At 39.1% G+C, this 19,224-nt stretch overlaps 1 protein-coding gene across 1 annotated transcript in view; it reads right to left on the reverse strand.

The window, feature by feature from the left end:
* Positions 1 to 19,224, reverse strand: part of SND1 (staphylococcal nuclease and tudor domain containing 1) — a 228,057-nt gene that overhangs the window by 67,401 nt on the left and 141,432 nt on the right. The window lies entirely within an intron of this gene.

Raw genomic sequence — 19,224 nt, forward strand, 5'->3', positions numbered from 1 at the left:
TCTAATAGTGGACTATCGACCTTCAGAATAAGCAGACGAAAAAAGTCTTATCATTCGTTCTTGACAGACAGCTGGCCCCCTCGGGCTCACCATCATTCTAAGCGCACCGGGGTGCTCACTATTGATTTAATTATGTTCACATTCTGTGCCGTGACTTTAACTGTCATCAACACGATAATTAAGACAAGCTCTGGGTGGCGAGGCACGCCTAATGATATCACACCTAAGAGTCATTCTGCGGTGTACGGTGCTGTGACAATTTCATAAATCCTAAAGGTGAAAAAAAAAACGATTCCGTAGGGTCTGAAAGTGAAGATTAACATTTCCGTGCAACAGCTGTTTGGCAGGAGAGCTAATTTTTAATAAACAAAAAAAAGGTTGACGAGGTTTGTGTAAGAAGGTGGCATTGGTGCGAGCTGCCTACCATTGGCCTTTATATTTTCGCAAAGTGGAGCCTTCGCAATTGCAGCGAATACCGCTTCTCTTTTTGAGCAGGAGCAAAGGCCGCGTGTCAGAAGGCTGCCCACGCCACCCACCCAGTCTTTACAGACGTCGCGCGCTTTCACTTAGAGGCTCGTTGCAACAAAAGCGATTTTTTTTCTCTCTGTCTTGGTCTGCTTGCTTTCAATTTAGTATGACTAGGTATACGCAATGATGTGGCGTCACGGACTTCTGGTAAAATTATTTAAAGATGTAGATGTCCCAATAACGTTATTTATTTAATTGTTTTGTCTCCCTGCACTGGTCTAAAAAAAGGGAAAATTATTGAATTCATTTGTAAATATGTTCCAGCTAATAGGGTTTGCAAAAAAAATCAACGTAAAAAATATACATCAGAAGGAACCAATTTAGAAAACGGATACTGTTGACAATACAGTACCAAATAAGCAGCTCGAGAATTTGGAAATAAGCTCTTTTAGTTAAAATCAACTTATGAGTTTAAACCCCCAGGCAAATGTTCTTCAAAAATAATATTTTACCTTATACAAAACGCAATCACGTAATAATTAGTGGTTTGAACGTCTACACTGAACAACTAATGCATCTACAGGTTTTGAAAACATAAGAGAATAAGATGAATTTCAATGTATTTTTTTGCCCAATGCAGGGCAATGTCGTAGAACTGCCAAACAGAACTGAAACCCTTGATGTTAATGGCCATCGATATATTTCAGCTGGCATCCGTCCTGAAAACCATTGATACGAGTGTGGAAGAAGTTTAGTTACTGCGCAGTACTGTGGTGTCGTGAGAGGCTAAAAAAGTCCGATATTCACGAGTCATCACCACAGAGTGCAGGCGTAAGGTCCAGGTCCAGGGCATAAAAGCTGGTACACACGCAGCACTGGAGTTAATATATATGATACATATTTCAGAATTTAAAATGTACAACTTGAGAGACAATTTAAAATTATGTATATAAACATATGCTAATGAACCAGTATAAATTCTGTTTATTACATGTATCCCAGAATAATGAAAAGGCTGTTTTTATAAAAACAAATTCAATGACAACGATTGTTTTCTTCAGACATAAGCCTTGGTAAAAAAATGGTTTGCCCTTTAATTAAAACCTATTTTTTGCCTAAAAGTGCCATTACAATACACATTCCTAATTCTGTTGCTATGCAAGTGAGCATGTTTGAATCGCAATTTGACATCAATAGCCCGCTGTCCTTTCGGCTCCACCAGCACACAACGTTGACTCTGCCTGCACAACAGGCCCAGCTAGTTGTTTTTTGGAATTGCATAATACTACTTGCGTGTTGGGGATTGACTTCGAATCAAATGCAACAATAATTATATAATTGGTCTTTCCAGTCTCACCTGATATGGGTGCTTTGCAGAAGAATGTGCTATTTGCGCAGCTGGTAACTCTACCCACAATACTGCGGCAAACGCCTGATGGCATAACCATAATTTTAAATGGCATGGCAGGTCCGTATTGAACGACTAAAACACCGCAATCCATTAAATATTCCACCTCAGTTGTACAAATATTAAATACTGCGACAAGATAAAAATAAAAAGTCAGGAAATCAACCAGATGAACATATATTGTCAGAATTAGGTAGGCAGCAAGCCCAGATATTCAACAGAGAATGATGGTTACATGAGCAATAAGACGTAAAGCAATGTGCATTGACATTACTACAATCTTAGAAACAGGTGCACACTAACAAATGTTTTGCCAATTTTTCACGAATCAAACATGAGCAGGACCATAAAGGTCCACCACCTAGCCTACTGATTGCCTCTACAATTTCCTCTAGCATGGGTCATTACTTCCATTTGTTTCCAGACTAGTGCATACAAAACATAAACATGCCATCGTTCATACAAAAAAAACCCCAGTACTTCAAACGCAGGTAGCTCGCTTTTCCCTAATACTTATTAACCTTGTGGTGAATAGATGGAGACGCAGCAATGCTTATTTTTTTGTGACAGACGTCTCTTGGATGCTTATTTTACTAATAATTGCTTTCAAATTCAGCACTGAGCAAGCCCCTGGTTCTTGTACGTTCCCTCAGATTATACTGCCAGATGACTCCTGGGGTAATAGTAGGGTGTAGTTTTGAAGGGCTGTAGCTCAAACATAATGACAAAGTGGCACGTTGGCACTTTACATTCAAACCAAAGATAAGCGGAACTATAATAAACACATTTTAACACTTGACGTTTCTTTTAAGCAATCTTGCTGAACGTATACTGTACTTCTTAAGGACAATTAATTGGCACATTAGGAAATTAACCAAAATGTTTGTCCCTGTTTCATTGCGGATATTGTCCGAATTCTGTGACACCAATTAGCCAATAACTGGACAGTACACTGTACTATTTAAAGGACAGCCCAAGGAGGTGTTCCATACAATCCCCTACCTCCTCCCCTCCCACCACCTCTCTTTCCCTATTCTCCTCTCCTTGCCTGAGGCATGTGTGCGTCACACAGCAGTCAAGAAACCCAGGTGCCAGCCCCCTGCGAGGCGGGAACTGCCTTGGTATACATCAATGTTCCCGATCCGTGTATTCCCCGTGTAAGGAATTGTTCTACTGCACACACCACGCTACAAACTTACTATCTGCGTCATCCATTGCTCTGCAACAAGCTCCTCACATTACCTCTCTGGTGCTCTGCAACTACAGCAGCAGCAGCAGCACGTTAAGCCTGAAACAAAACATGGAACCGCGATGTATCTGATGTCCATCAACACCTTGGAAGACGGTCCTTGGCCTCACAGCAATGTGTCACACCCCCCCCCCCCCGTAAAAAAACTAGGAATGTTCAGCTTTGAAGGCCTCAAGTGACAGGATGTCCTACAGCGACCTACCTTGAGACACAAATTATTTTTCGCCATATGAAGTGTTGTAACGTGGGATCATAGCAAAGGATTATAAGAGGGGACCGACATCCTGTGCTGCTGACAGCAAGAGCCCAAGCTCACACTGCGAAAACAATTGAAGCCAAAACAGCTTCAGTTTTATGTGAAGGAAAAAAAATTGGGAGCTACTTGAAAGCCAGATGCTTCCAAAAATAGGAAATGGACAGCACTGGCATTTTAGTATCTTATTGCATCAGCAGGGCACTTCAATTATTTCAGTTCACATGTAGCAGAGTTGGCTAGAATAAAAACATGTGGATAAATGGATACACAGATGGTAATGGAAGGATTGATTCTCGAATGGGAACAAAGTCTAAAGTGTGGTCCTCAACTCACATTCCCACCACTTATGTCACAGGTGGAGAATATACAATCATACGGTAGAGATGTCTTCCCCTAAAGTAGTACTTATTTTAGACCCTTAATGGAATAAGGGCTGAGTCAACCTACGACTGGCATTCAACTGGCAACCTTCTGATTATAAGCCACATTATCTGACCACTCTGCCATCCAACTGGATGAAAATATGGTTGTAAATTGATTATATAAATATGAGGGCATGTACAAAGGAGACAAGCATAGGGTGAAAATGCAAAGATATGCCAAGAAATGCTGTTATTACACATCACTAATTACCAAACGTTCACACTTCAAACAAAATGTTTAGTTGAAAACATTTAATTCATACTATGAATCTATCACAATACATGCTATTTTAACAAACCATTATTTGAAAGGCCAGTGTGTGCAGAATGTCGAGAAATCATATCTATTTCCATGACCATTTAGACGCTGGCCTAAGTCATATATTCCCAATGGTAAGTGCAGCAGTCTTGCTGTGTAACATACAGTACTCAACGCACGTATACTGCACATCAGCTGGTGTGTCAGTCACACGTTTGGTTGCATGCAGGTGCAAAGGTATATACGGCTGCACAGCAAAAGCTATGGTAACATTGTTAATGCGATTACCTTACGCGTAACGCGCGATAAATTGCGATGCGACTTTTTTTTAAAATCGCACTGCATGCACCACTTTACATTACTGCCCGTCATTAATGTCCACACGTTATTGATAAAGACAGCACGAGGCGCGCCCCCCCCCCCCCCTGCATTTCAAAACATTTTTTATTTCTAGCTCTGGACCAAATCCTGCTGCTATTTGTATACTGCAGAGAAGGCAGAAAAGACATTTTGTACCATCAACGAAAATACAGAGTTGACAGGAAGGAAGTGGTAGAAAAACAAAGTAACCCCTGGGGCTCTATCCAAGCATGCTCTGGCTCCGGCTCATCTTTACAGTGGGGTACCTTCAATAACACCACCACAAGCCAATATGAACACTTACTGTGCACACCGTCTAGCACAGCAAAGATAATTTGCCCAATACTCGGCACGAGTTTTTAATACATGCTGTACACAAGAAAATAATGTTTCTCGTGGAAGGTGTGAAATACGCAGATATGAAACCAAATGGACGATGCCATCAAAAACCAGTGTGAATTTTTGAAATGTGAAGAGTGCTGTTATAACCATTGGGTCAGTTCATATAATGAATCAATAAAGGAAATATTTTATTTTATCAGTATCTTTGGATCAACAAAAACGGCATGCTGTGTCATTTCTTTCCAGTTTTCTAAATATTTGTATTAACAAATCAATATAATAAATATTTTGGTTCATACTCAAAAAAACTGTATATATGCTAATCCTTTAAACTTAAATTTATCGTGGCTTCATCCTTTAATGGACCCCTTTCTCCAATATTTTTTCCCCCTCAGTAAATCAATATGTTTGAAATGACCTTTCTCAGAACAAATGGTAATCCACAAGGTTTAAATAAGTGCCAAGATCCCAAAAGTGCGGGTATGCACCGCCAGCGACGGAATCCTCTGTGGTACTGTGGGGACCTTAGTGCCTGGTAGTTAACCTTGGAATGCCCTCCCTATTCATAGACCAGGTCTGAACTTATCAGCACCGACAATTCCAATATAATTGTTGTTCATCACCCCAACGGCATCTGGGAAATGTCATGGATCAGGTAACAATGCCTCTGCAATTATGAAAAACACATTAATGTCTGAAAATAGTGATTAAAAGGCTGCATTAGCCGAAACAAATTTAATGGTTCGAAGCTTTGATTCAAGGTGTAAGTATCGTCTGAAAAATGTGAGGATTTATTTTCTAATTTTAACTTTTATTTATAATTAAAGGAAAAAATACGCCGTGTGAGATTAATAAAACACAAACTATGAATTATTATATGAACAAACAATACGGTGACATTGTATAGCCTCAGATGCCAAAATTAACGTGCTACCAAGCATATACAAAGCAAGTATTAAAACAGCCTAATTAAATTGAGCATATCTTCTGTTAAGCTGCTCTGTTGAACATGATACAAGGTGCACAAAACGGAGCATGGGCTGGGGTGGGGGGGAATGACAAAGAAAGAAGAGGACACAGCCAGAAGCAGCAGCGCAGAAAGGACAAGAAAACTGCCGAGCTCTGACAGGCCAAATTAGTGCAGTCTTCCTCACATGGCACTATGCCACAGACAGCTTCCCCGCTGCACACTGCCTGCAAGTCACCCACATGGGGCCTTGTAAGCCAAGACTGGCCAATAGAGTCCAAGCTACAAATCAGCCTAGATTGGATGGCCATTTATTGGCAAGGCACATTGTAGAATTACCGTGGAAGCTCCTTTGCAGCTTTTAGCAATAGACAGAATGCCAGAAAAGCAAATTACTGGAAGTACTATAACTGCTCACAAGTGCCAAAGAACTCTAACGTCAGCAAATGATTTACAACTATTCAAGTCTAGCGGATTGCCAATTTGATGTTAGATTGTTTTTTTTATATAAATGGACAAACTGTGCAGCTTTAATACCAAGCAATGTATTGGAATAATGTTTGAAGCATTCAACTGTTGCAGGTAGATGTGATTCATATTCTCTGGAGCTTCACTTCTTTGTTAATTGCCACACTTGCTGTGTATTGAGACTACAGTTTCCATTGGTTTTACTGCCTCCCTCTGTGCAAGCTTCGCAAGTATTCCCTCACCAGTCTAACATGTTGGGAAGAAGGTTTTCCTTTTCAGATTCCCCAGTGTCTACTTAATCAGCGTAGATAACTGAGCATATGTCCAAGATATTTATTTGTGCCCAATGAGAAAAGGACCCAAGTATTCCCACAAGATATTACTCATTCCATTTGTTTCTATGCGTTATATACGATATTGCACATAAGCCTCATCGTGTCTCAAAACTTTTCAGGAGGATTATGCAAAGGTTTTTTGCAGTGGGAAATTATTGCTTTTGTAACCCAGTTAAGTTATTTGTTTCCCAATTCAAGTAATTCGAATATTTTTTGTGGACCATGACGCCGGCACAATGATTACTCTTTTTCGAATTATATCACGGGCTCTTGAACGTCAACTGCGGCCAACCTGCAGTATTAACCAGGGTGGCCAACCAGACTCATAAACCACAACTTGCTGAATGAGCGGCGAATGCACTACATCCGAACCATGTCACCGCCCCAAGACAATACACCTCTCCTTAAAAAAAGTGATTACATCGTTAAAATTGCTGATATTTAACCCTGGTTCATTGTGGTCGACAAATAGCTCCACTTTTTTACGTCAACAAAATTAAGAGCATTACTAGCATCTCACATTCTGTTCTGTAAACTCCAACATGTTTACGCAGTACAGTACAACAATGGTGCATCCATGTCTCTGGGGACTTGTGTGGTCAGATGTGTGAATATCTGGATACAATTTAATTACACCGTGCACAAATAGGTATTGAGACAAAAACTAAGCACAAGCTGCTTTAAACATACTTTAGTGTACTTTATAAGTACGCAAATATATGTGAAATTAAGAACACCTTACACATTTGTGAAAAGGTTCGATTGTAAACACCTTTAGGAAAATGAAAGTTACACCACGCACATACTTCATACGCTGGGTGCGGGCAGTTAATTGGGCACTGGGTGATGGTTGGATGTGCGACGCTGTACTTAGATAAACGTAATATTTAACATTGCATCAAAGTTTCACACTTAAATGCACATACATTCACAAGCTTTATTTATACCCAGGTCAGAGCCCATTGCGGTAAAAAAGTCTATTTTGCAAGATGGACGTAGTATATGATGCCCTCTGGATACATGCATGGAAGTGATTTAAGTGTATTCACTCGGGGAAGTAGGACAGTCTCCCGCTGGAAAAAGTCTAGTCGCTCAGACACGCCCCATCCCTAGCCCTTGACCCCACAACTGACAAACGGGGAGATTTTAAGTGCTGCGTTTGCCACCGCTAAGATTGTGGATTACATTACGTAACCCTACAGAATCCCCACATGATGGAATTCTCTGCCAAATAAATCTGCACTGACAGTTGGGCATGATAAAGCTTGGACGGGTGTTAGTATATGGTGCTTTTATGCACTTTTTCTCATATATCTGAAAGAATAAACAAATAAACTCGCTGCACTGAAGCTAATAATGGATTCTGATGCAACATTTTTCAAACAATCTATTTTTCCACAAAGTTGCGGAATACTCTGCCCTCCCTAGGTAATTTATGTCTCATGTATTCCCCCTGGCGGCCTTGCAACCTATGAAATATGGGCCTTCCCCGTCTTTCAGCCTGTCCATTTACTTGCTATATGTACAGACACCCACATCAACAGCTGCCCATTTTCGAGTCCATGTCCCTATTGTTAAGTTAATTTGAAATCCACCTTTCCCAGGTCTTGTGAGGGTAATGAAGTGTTCTGAAAATAACGAACCAAGCCCCCAATTTGTGCTGCAGTGGACCTGAATTTACAGCGATGGGACTTTACGGTAGCAAAAAATAAAGCACAATAAAAAAAGACCAAAAATCTAATATTTTAACAGTCCACACATTTCACTGCCATGAGAGCTCCACTATAAACTGGCCTTTGGGGTCAGTTATTTATATCAATCAGTACGGGTGCCAGGATGGAGAAAGTATAGTTGAGCCATCACATTTTTTTAAGAGCGCTGCATATGTCCACACGTCAGTTTACCCACAAAAATTCACAGTGGATACCTTTATACCAGCTACAGCATAGACATGTTCAAAGTTATTGTAATATCTCAAGAATGCGCATGCACAGCTCTTTGTCAATCAACTGTTGGAGAAAGGCCTCCCACACCATGTGGCCATGTGGCTCATGAAGTTATTTTATCATACTTCACCACGTCGGTCATCACGCATGTCTGTATTGGTGGATGTGTGGCGCAACGGCGTAAGGTCATATAATGTGTGGTGCATAGTTTCTTCACTATGCGCCACACAAGCCCTGCCACTTACAACCACCTCCAGTATTTGCGCATGGGGGTCACGCATCCAAGTACTATCCAGCCTCAACCAGCTCCAACAGCTAATGCAACTGTGTGCTTTCCGTGTGATTTGGTCACGTGCACATATAAACAAGAGCTGTACACATGAATGACAATTCATTTAACGCCCTTTGTTAATCTACTACAGTATTAAGGCTGCCCCAAACGCCCCATCCTAAATGGGTTTTTTTTCCTTACCATAATTTCCATGCAGGTTGGTAAAGGAGGTGGGCCCAGGACCAGGACCAATTCGTATATAATGAACCACCGATGATAGCTGTGCCTGGGAATCTTATTCAGGTCGCAGGGTTTGCAGTCCAATGCGCTCACCACTGTGCTACCACTGTCTCCCACCTATACGTTAATATATAATTCTCTTTTTTTCGTGGCCAAAATGGAAATTGTACCTATGGAAGTCGGTAGGAGTTTACATAGCGTAATGTGAGCCATTAATAAGTACTCTGCAGCAATTTATTAAATGACCGCACGAGAATAATGATTAATATAACCGAACGTTTTTTTTAATGTAAAATTATAGTTCAAAGCTAGGTGCAGAAATATGAAGAAAAATATTTTAGGTCATGAGGTTGCTAAGTTACCTCTATACATGATCATAAGCATTTAGTGTTGCTTCATAATTTACTGAGGAAGACACAAAAATCATAAGAAATTAAAGTCTGTGATGCTACTTTGAATACTCCATCTCAGGTACATGAGCAATGTACATTGCACAAGTCAAGACATTCACAAAATTTATTCTCTTAAAGAATGAGAGCAATTTATATACCCACATGGAGACCACATGTCTGGAGTCATATCCCCTCCTAAGCTAACCAGAGCTGTGTAGTACATCTACTTTGAAGGCTACAGTAATATGCAAAGAATGCAGTGACATTTACAATTGTGTTAATACCCCAAAAAAATCTTTGAGTGACATATGTCAAGCAGTGTGCACCTAAAAAGCAGTGTGAGATAACGGATTGGTACAAAACTGATATCTTGACAGTGCAAATGTGCGATGCTGAAATTCCATTACATTTGCAAGAAACAGCCTTTTAACTAGATCCCAAAAAAATGCTTAAAAGTTTTTTTTTCTTAACAATACTGTTCTAATACTTGTACACGTCAAGCAACTGTGACCACAAATATATGACAAGGTCTGATGAAGATTTTTTACAGCAGGCATCAAAAATACGTGCTCGATTCCTAACATGTGTTGACAAAATTGTTATCTCCACAGATTAATGTCTATCTATGTTGCCCGTGCATTAGTTTGCGAGGCAGTCCAGGTTCTTCCACTTCTACGACTCTTCAAAACTTTTAATATGCTTATCTGCCGTTGGCCACATGTTTGTGTGAGAAATTGCAGGCTGTTGTAACATAAAAACCCAACGAATCTGCCTGACCTTGAGTATTACGAATTTAAATAATGTTTTAACTCTTCACACATGGTCCAAAAAAATGTTATCACAAGGGAGAATATGTACGCTTAAAAACAAAATATATTTGTTGGCACATGCTGGTTTTTTATTTGTTGTGTTTCGCTCAGTTAGACTTTGAAACAGGAGATGCAGGCAGGTGCTCCTGAAGTTTCAAATCCAGTTTGCCTCACTTGAAAGGGTGAGGATTAAAGAGAGAAATAGAGACTCTTTGTTGACCTGGCAGTGGCCAAGAACTTAAAAACGTAACAAAGGCTGCACACATAAAATATTTTAATGGTCAAAAACTAAATTTACCCTTCAAAAGATGCAAATCATCATACACAAAAAAAGTCAAGTTATTGTCATTACCATCATCAGCCAATGTCTAACACCATCACTCATCGTTTTGTGATGCCACAATCCACCTCACTCCGGCACTTGATCTGATGTCATAACGTCCATGTTCACGGTGATTGTCCTATTCGGCACTTCCTCACCTTTGGCTGCCACTCTTTCATCAATCTGGTCCCCTGGCCATCATCCATTCCAGCAATGTGTCCTGCCCAATCCCATTTACTTCCTCAACAGTAAAGACGATGTCTCTAATTAGCGTTTGTTCCCTGATCCATGCATTCCTTTTTCTGTCTCTCCGAGTAATCCCCTACAGAGCCCTATGATTTTTGTCAGCTTTTGTTCCATTTTCTTTGGCAATTTCCATGTTTTTTCGAAGACACTTATCATTGCAGGTAATATTTAATAATTGAAAAATACATGTTTCAGGCATGGTGAGTGGGTTGCCTTTCATTATCAAAATTCAGTTTTACAAAATCACTTAATTCTGCCTAATTATTTAATAACTTTGATATTAATTTCCTTAAGTATACATATTCTGCCGTGGTTTTCTAGTTGATTTTCTCCAACAAATAATTATTTTGGCAAAATAAGTATTGGAATGTTATTTTATTACAATGCGCTTATGAAATGGCTTCAGTTATTCCCAGTGGGTCTCTGCTAGGTTTCGTTCTGAACATTTTTATGAGCAGATGTGATTTTTGTCAGTCAAATGCCACTTACCTGTGCAATAAGTCTTATTGAGTAACATAGGTGAATTTACATACAGGCCCAGTTAATTCAGACCAAAGAGCTTGAATAACAGAACCTATTTTCAGGTCAAGAGCAAGTTGCTTCATAATGTATGATGCAGGGCATACAAATCTGGCACATGCCAGCAGACAGGCAATGAAAAAAAATCATAATCACATTTTTCAGAAACAGATGGGTATCATGATGTCACGAACACCTGCTACCATGCCACCCGGTCACGGGCACATTTTTACTTAAACTCCACCAGATTTCAAAGCTCTTACCTCTCTTCAGGTCACATAACTGCATGGCAACCGAAACCGTCATAGGTTCGTATACTACTAAAATCAAATTTGTATTAAATGGAGGTTTTATTTAACGTGGGATGTTATGCAATAAAAAAAAATCTCCTACATTAGTATTGCAATCATGGTTGATCAGACTTTTTTTTTATTTCACTTCAGCCGACTTGGACACAATTACATAAAATACAGTGACCTAACGGATTAAGATACGAAATATTCCTATGGAAGAAGGCTTCAAGTAATTAATCTCTTTTGGCTATATAAAGTAAAGAGTGAAATTTTTCAATTAAGTAAAAGGTATAAAAATATATTGTTATTTGAATTCTCAAAATGGCAGTGGTTCAAAATAAGTAACCACATGTATACAGATGTCCAGCCCTTGCTAGGTAAACGATTTAATCCATGAATTTTCCAAAATAGCAGTTGACCTTTTAGGTGAAGATGCCCTTGCTCTAGTCGAGTTGTATCAGAGTTCATAACATTTGCAGATCAATTAGAACCTCAGATTTACATTTCATATGAAAAAATGGTAACTTTCCCAGCAGAGAATCCTGAATCCCAGCCTCAACAGAAAAGTACTCCCTATTTAAGCTGCTAACGCCACTCACCCACAGCGACCTGATATTTCCTTGGTGCTCACCCATGCAAGTAATTATCTGGCTCGACACTGCTTAGCTTCTGAGCTATGACGAGATTGTGTTACAAGGTGATTTACATATTTAATAATTACAACTTTCAACATTACGACTCCTGGACAGAGATTTCACATGTTTGTGCTTATATCCCCAAGAGGTCAAACGTGAGTAGAAATTTGAAAATGCACGATCAATCAGATATTTGCACAAAAGCTACAGATATATTGATCAGTACAATTTAATTGCTAAATATATATTTTTTACAAAAATGTTACTTCGTCAATTATTCACTTTTATAATATACTTCCCGGTGTACAGAACATGTTCATGAGGAAACATTAGAAATGCTATTTGCATTCAAATGTATTCAATGTTTCAATAACATTGATTTGCATATAATACAAAGCATGTAATTCATGTAAATTTAAACATTTACATCGGGCATATGACACAGGGCTAAGTGCCATGAACGTCTTTGTTTTTTTTATATATATATAAAATCTACAATGTGTCTCTGTAAACCGACTCGAAATGTCACCACCTTTGGATACCGCAAGCCTAGGAAAAGGCCAATTAATTCAGCTCTTGTTTAACACGCCAGAGTATGTGCTGATACGGGTAAATTAAGAGGCACTTTTGTAGCCTAATAATTTATGAAGCCGCTGCTGCCGCTGACCAAATTTAAAACAAGCCTGTGAATTACGCTGTTACGTTTTTTTGTGACGGTCACCTGAAGCTGTCTTAATCCTCCACTTTTGCCCTCTTTAGTCAACCATCTGCATGACCATCTGCAGGTAGAATTTACTACGACAGAAATGATACATTACTTTTTAGCACCAATACACAACTGCAACTTAACAAAGCGGCCCACTGTTGCCCTCAAAGAGCTGATCTCATCTTGGCTGTGGTCATTTGCAGTCTGACCTTGCTCAGTTTATTAGTCTGCTTGAGCCAGTTTTTCATCGTTGTTCAAGCCATGTTTTACCATCCCAATTTTTCCTACTGAAAATCAATGAGCTGTCCTAATACTACACATTTTGCTTCCTGTGCAGCCTTCAAAATGAAAAAAATCATCAGATGTGATGTTCTTGCAGGATAAAAAAGGGCTGTGCACTAAACAACAAACACATTCAATATCAGAAAATGAGTCTCTTGCAACATTGCAGCAAAAAACAATCAATTATAATTTTCAAAAAGTGACAATTAGTATAAAGATGTCAATAATGGAAATGAAAATAACTATATAATTTAAATTAGCCTATATAAAAAAAAAATGTCGGCATTAAACTAATTGATCTACCTGTGATAGATTCACCAGCAGCATGATGAATCCACTCTTACGTGAAGGCCACCCCCCATTATCACTATCCCCCCTTTCCAAGGTTTTGGCGATGCACTAATCCATCCTGCTCCTTCCCACGAGCAAATCTGATCACTCCATCTCTGTAGTGGTCGCTCTCTCAGGGTTCCATCAGCCACCAATCCCTTCTAACAATGTGTCCTGCAAAAGCCCACTCGCCCTTCTTAAGTCAGCATGGTATCCCTAAATTGTATTTGTTCTCTGATCCACGATTTCCTCTTTCCATCTCTCGTGTAATTCAAAGCATACTTTCTATCCACACTTCTTTGTATTCTTTTTCAGTGTGTTCCATTATCAAAATCCATGTCTCTGATCTATGTCATAGCAGGCAATATGCATCGGGTGACAACTGTCCTCCTCAGGCAGATTGTTATGGTAACTTTCATCATTAAATAACATTTTACAAAATCACTCAAACCTGTTCTCACTTCTTCAGGTGAGGTCTTCCAATGAATTCCTGCATATATTTTAGTTGGTTCTTGTAACTAGAGTCAGAAAATCTGTAATGGGTAATGCTTTCTCTATTATGTTTACCTCTTTTAATTATGCAATCCAGTGTTTTGGAAAATATCTTCTTTCACTGAATTTCCCTGGTAAAAGCCTATCTCTCTGTAACACTTCTCTTCCAATCTGTATTTTATTTTATACAATCTCAATGTAGCTGTTCCATCTTTGAGTGGTTTTGATAATATCTATATAATATAATTTTCATTCAGGCCTTAGGTTTTAAGAGTATGGATGACTACATCAGTTTCTACTGAATCATATGTCATCATCTTCTACACTCAGCGTAATGATGATATAATGGAATTTAATATTAAGTTGTCTATCAATCAGATTCTAGAAAAAAAAAGACAAATGGAAGATTAGTTCCATTAATTATTATGAGGAAAATACATTTTGCACAGTACACGTTTTCAAATCCTTTAGATTTTAACTTGAGGGTATGTGCATTAACTACATTAAAGAAAAGATACATCAGAATGTTCTTTTTAAAAAAAAAAATCACATTCCTCACTCCAAATTTGCCTGGAACATCATTATATATGCTTCTCTTTTTATATATATAAAAAAATGTCAAGGTAACGGAGGTTTCTATTTCCAGCAGCAAGCATCTCGTTCTGAAGTATAAGTCCAGTTCCACCCATTACTCTTTCTTTCCCTAATAGCAGCCACGAAACGCACAGTGAATCTTGAATAATCTCCATGTTCCCTGTAGGAACCATCCTAATGAAGCACTATAAACTGCAAAGGAAAACGTCCCCAGAGTGCTCACACCGGTTGACGCAGCAACACTGTCAGGACTTCCACTGAATGCATTGCTCCAATCGTACAGATTAAGACTGAATGCGGGGGGGGGGGTGAGATAGCGTCAATGCTGCTCGCATCTCCCCGTGACATAGTTGCGGGGAGTATACACGCTCATTACACTTGGATAAACGGAGGGCAGAGTTCACATCTTTTATATGAGTGTCAATTAAAGGCACGGCAATTGCCCGAAAGAGTAGGTCCTTTAAAAGCGATTTTTTGTTGTTGTTGTTGTTGTTGTTTTCCAGGCAGAAATTACCTTGGCATTATAAATAACAAACTACGGCTAGAAATCTTACCGCTGGGTAATGCCAAGGATTTTTTTTTATTTCCTGTTCATCCGAGCTCCACGACTATATTAAACATATAAAAATGTGCGTATCATGTTACATTCTGTTCTTATCATGCCGTTTAAAGCATCCTTGATCAACTGTACAAGTTAAATGATGCATGATGTTAGCTAGAAAATTACAACTGATTTAAATTTATCACAATGTGCCTTCGATTGTAAAAAAATATATGATCAAAATAGATGGAACCATCCCTTGAAAAAGGTTATTTTTAATCTTAACATTTTTGCAATAGATAATGCAACAATGCATAAGCAAAATGACAGAGTAAAAATGAATCTGACTGGTTTATACATCAATGCCAAGTAAAAACCTCATGGTTTATTCCTGCATTTGTGGATTGCATTTTGGACTTTACGGTCCACGATAGCCATCATATGATCAGAATTTGTTCAAATATATCAAAAGTAGTAAAAGCGATTCATTTTTTATGTTGCAATCCAAGATGCATGCTTTATGTACATCCGGTTCTCCAAGTGTGACTGCAGAAAACGTTAAACAATTCGAGCACAACGCCAAAAGATACAAGCCATATTCTATCCACTGCTAGATGAAGACCTCCCCCATATCATGGCCATTGCTCACAGTCCCACGGCGCCACAATCCCTCTCTCTCTTGCTCATGCTCAAGAGGCCGACGTCATTGATCCTCCTCCGTAATCCATGCACATATGCTGAACTTCTTTCGCGCCGTACGCAAGCCAACCCGTGCTAAGCGGAAGTGCAACGTTGGTCGGGTCCTCTCGGGTGCAGTCCCTCCCCTCGGCTGCCAATCGATCACCAGTCCGTCCCTCAGCCGTCATCATCCCTCTGCTGGCGATGTGTCCTGCGCCCCAAGCTCACTTGATTTCCTGAGCAGTTAACGTGACGTCTGTAACTTGCGTCTGTTGTCCGATCCCGTGTGCTCCCTCTTTATATCACTTGGTGTAATTTGAAAGCATGCATCTCCTCGGGCTACTTTTGCATACTTTTCTGCATTTGTTAAATATTATTTGTCAAAGTCCATCTCATGACTGGTTTTGTGCACTAATTAAAAACGTCATCCCTTCAGCACATTATTTTCTCAAATTTTCTGAAGTTTTTGCAAAGCTGTGTGCATTTCACATCGTGTTTTGCATTATTTGGATAACTTGTTCTGCCTTTCATGCCTACTTCCCCTTTCAGAATACACTGTCCATTACGATCTTAAATATTTCACGATTGAATGTGGTAACATTTACTCATTTTGCTTTTCTATGGATTTAATAAGGAGTTTAGAAACAGCCTAAATTCTCCGAGCTCCTGAGCTAGTTTTTGATGTTAACCCAATTATTTACCTGAGTTTTGTCTCCAGTTTCACAAGGTTTAATTTGCGCTCCACATTTTTTCCACGTGTTCGAAAATAGTCGACACTGAATCTACAGTTGATAATATTAACTTATCCAGTGCAATGAGGCTTCCTCAAATGAGCAATTTTTACTTTCACAGGAGTAAAATAAATAAAAAAACATGTAGGTACGTATGTAACGAGACCAACCTTAACACGGTCTGCTGCAGTACAATTCACATGTGATCATTTTAAGGTTAAATATACTTCACGCAAACCAATTGCATCGACACATATTTGAGCAAGGTGGGGTTTCTAAACTAACAATGCTGACCCAGCATAGAACGATGATATTACACAGTGGGAAGTTCAACAGGCTACCAGGCATAATGTGTAATGAACAATAACATGACGTGGTCTATCTAAAGCTTTTATTTTTACTTCGTAAAAACATTGCTCAGTGTAGTTTACATTTTTTTTTACACAGAATGCCATGTGACACTTAAGGACACCGTTGCTTCAAATAAAGACATAATAAAAACAAACAAAACTCACTGCATCTTAAAGATGGGCCTTTCAGTTCAGACAAATGTTGGTCCTGTGAACCTGAAATATAGCAATGCTTTCAAAATGAAAACTAAATAAAATTGCAATAATATATATTTTTAATCTAAATGCTACAAACACGCAGTATCCAGCCTGCCACCAAGAAACAAAGCCACAACATTACATTTTAAAATGCAAATATTCCTTCTCAAGAGAATGATTTTATTAAACATTTGCCAAGCTGTGATGCGCCTTCAATCAAAGCTTTTTCAACTCTTCAATTAAGCAGCTCTGCATCAATCACAAACGAGGTATTGAAGTATCACTGGAGTGCACAGCCGCGTATCACTCTTCTCCCTTTCTCTCATCTCCCCCACAGTACACGTGTCTTTGATGAAATATTCTTTCAAGTCACCTGTCATATGCTCATGATGTCAAAAGTGTAAGACTTGGGCGGCACTCTTTTGTTGAATTTTAACAAAACAAATATCGTATATAAGCTCAGGCCACATGGGGCGATTAGCAATCTCTGCACATGCATTAGTCACAACAATGCTTAAGTCTCATGCAGCCAAAATAAATACCTAAGGCAAATAGATTCCATTTCTGATCAATAAACAAGACACAGAACTGAAAAGGGTTGTAAAACAACTGACACAGAGTTTGGTGACATTTAAATCTTACATAATATAATTTTCAAAGGAATGGCATTCATCAACAAATACATCTATTCAGCTATAAACAAAATTCTGCAATTTTAATCGGGAATAATTTGTGAAAGTACCTATCCCTGCAACCGTTTTCACTTGAACAGATGTTTTCTATAAGATAATATTTCTTGCATTGCAGGATGACCCATAGCACAATCCATATATTCATACGGCTGTGCCAAAACTTAAATTGCTTAAAGATAAACCAAAAAAGATAACGTTACAAATATATCGAGTTTAAAAGCCAGGTGAAAATCAACCAAACGATAGATTACAGTGCATATCAAAGCAACACCGGTGACATGGTGGTGATGTGGTTTAATGCACTGCGCTATGAACTCTGCAACCCGAGTTTGGATTCCCAGCCATGGCTAACGTAAGTCACAAGTGAAATGTAAACTAGCCCAAGGAAGATGAATACTCAGCGTGGTGATGTATGGTAAAAAAAAACCGCCGTAACTGACACAGCATGTGAAGGCCTTCATACGTCAGTGAACTGACAAAGGGCTGATAATGATTGCTTTCATTATCCACCAATACGACGCACACGAGCAAGCGCAGGACATGCAAACATTAAGAAGCCACAAAACGTAAATGACACGCGTACGTTATTACACGCAAAATAACGCGTGCTCCAAAGGCACATGACCAATACGTCATACAACATATGCCCTGTAACCCAGCCACTTGTTATGTGGATGACAAGGCGAGCCCGGCCTCCAAGGCATGCCGACTCATCCTCCTCCCGACGCCTACAGCTTCTCCGAGCCTCGAAACTGAGCGGTATGCAAACCTAACGGTTAAATTAACGATATTCACTGCTGTGCCTTACCATGTGCAGTCATGCAGGTATTCTTTATTTAAGCATAGAGGTGAAACGTCACGTGAGAAATCGCGCTTCCTTGGAAGCAAAAAGGTTTTGGCGAGTTAAAGAATGTACTATGTATACAGTACTACAATTTTGAAAATATACGCTGCACGCATAAGAATTGGTCAACGTAATCCTTCTTTCAAGATTAAAGAATGTGTAAGATGTATGTGAATGCAAGGACCCTCAGATCAAATTAAATTAAATGGAGGCGCTGACCCATGTATATCCAAGCGGCAATGCATATTTATGCAATTTTAGAGAAAACATACGAATGTATAACATATTGTGTTGCTAGGCAACTATAGAGTTGTGTAGTTTGTTGAATATAACGACAATAAAACTACCATATGCAAAAAAACAAGACGTAAATAATGCCGATGTGTCCATTTAAAAATGCAACATAATTTACACATTTTAGACATTGACGTCGTCAAAATTGTCTTTTTCAACCAGAAATAAGGTGGAAAAATCTGCCCAGAATCCAATGAAGGTTATTAACTGACCAATAGATATTTGGGAAAGCACTTCAGTGACGTCGACCTAATCCGATAGAGGAACAAGGCAAGATGAGGACAG

This window comes from Petromyzon marinus, chromosome 7, assembly GCF_048934315.1.
Source record: "Petromyzon marinus isolate PM22_M1 ecotype Great Lakes invasive population chromosome 7, UKy_Petmar_22M1.pri1.0, whole genome shotgun sequence".
Classification (NCBI taxonomy): Eukaryota; Metazoa; Chordata; class Hyperoartia; order Petromyzontiformes; family Petromyzontidae; genus Petromyzon; species Petromyzon marinus.